Source organism: Octodon degus, unplaced genomic scaffold, assembly GCF_000260255.1.
Source record: "Octodon degus isolate 3935 unplaced genomic scaffold, OctDeg1.0 scaffold00009, whole genome shotgun sequence".
In the NCBI taxonomy this organism is placed as follows: domain Eukaryota; kingdom Metazoa; phylum Chordata; class Mammalia; order Rodentia; family Octodontidae; genus Octodon; species Octodon degus.
This window is the reverse complement of record NW_004524585.1, coordinates 22,873,973-22,875,198: the sequence shown is the minus strand read 5'-3', so window position 1 is coordinate 22,875,198 and position 1,226 is coordinate 22,873,973.

The following is a 1,226-nucleotide window of genomic DNA, read 5'->3' as shown; positions in this document are numbered from 1 at the left end:
AGAGGAGAGGAGAGGAGAGGAGAGGAGAGGAGAGGAGAGACAGAGACAGAGACAGAGAGACAAAGACAGAGACAGAGACAGAGACAGACAGAGACAGAGACAGAGACAGAGACAGAGACAGAGAGACAGAGAGCATTCAGATGCCTGCCTGGCTGCTTCCTTCTCAGCAACATTGGACCACCCACACTAAGAAAAAGCATTGGTCAGTTCCCCATCTTGTCCTTTCTTAGAGGTGTCCACAGAACCACTGGTTGGGGCCCAATCAAGCTTCATGGTTTGGAGAGGGAAGTTGAACTCCTCGCTGTGAAGCACAGACAGAATGGCCTATTGCTTTCACTGTCTGTTACAAACCCTCACACAGCCATTCAGCAGACACTTAGAGGTTCAACATTCCAATGCCTTTCCCTTGGGGGTGGCCCAGGCTGACAAGAGTTGGTCACACTCTCCTTCTGCTTGAGCTCAGCAGGACTGACAGACAGGGGTCTCACCAGGGGCTTTACAGAACCTAGCAGGCAGGCAGACTGTGTCCTCCTCCCTCTTGAGGCTAATTTGAGCTATTCAAATGAGCAGCTGGGAATCCTCCTCCGGACCTCTGAGGGCATGCTAGAAATCTCAAGGGCATGACTTCCTGTTAGGACCTGGAAAAATCCTGGCTCTGTCTATGAGGGTCATGACCTGCCCAAAGAGGTCAGCATGGATGGTTTTCCACCAGTATACCAGATGCAGAGGTAAGCAGGAACAATGAAATGCCACCCAGAATTTGGAGGCAGATTTATTCATATTGACAGCGCTAACCTCAAGAAAAAATGATCAGGCCCTGATCTTTGGTAATTTGGGACTAATATGGGATAAGCAAACAGGAATTACAGAAGCAGAGTCTTTGGCAGTCTTCGATTGGTTCTTTTTTTTCCAAAATTTTATCGATAAACAGCAATGAGACAGTTTCAAATCAAATCGGAAGTACAGTTTCAACAAATAACACACTGCATATATTCTTCTTAGTGGTTAATTGTTGTACAAGATGCGAACTTGATATCCTATTTACAAACACCATTAGAACAAATCATTCAATTCATTAAGAGAATGCAACTATATGTCTATCCTAACCACTTTGAATACATAGTTACAAAATGGACATTCATCTGTATACCCTATTTTTTCTAAGTTCCGTTGTTGAATATTATAGGTGTGTAAACTCAGCAAAATATTCTAAAAGAGTCCAGTAG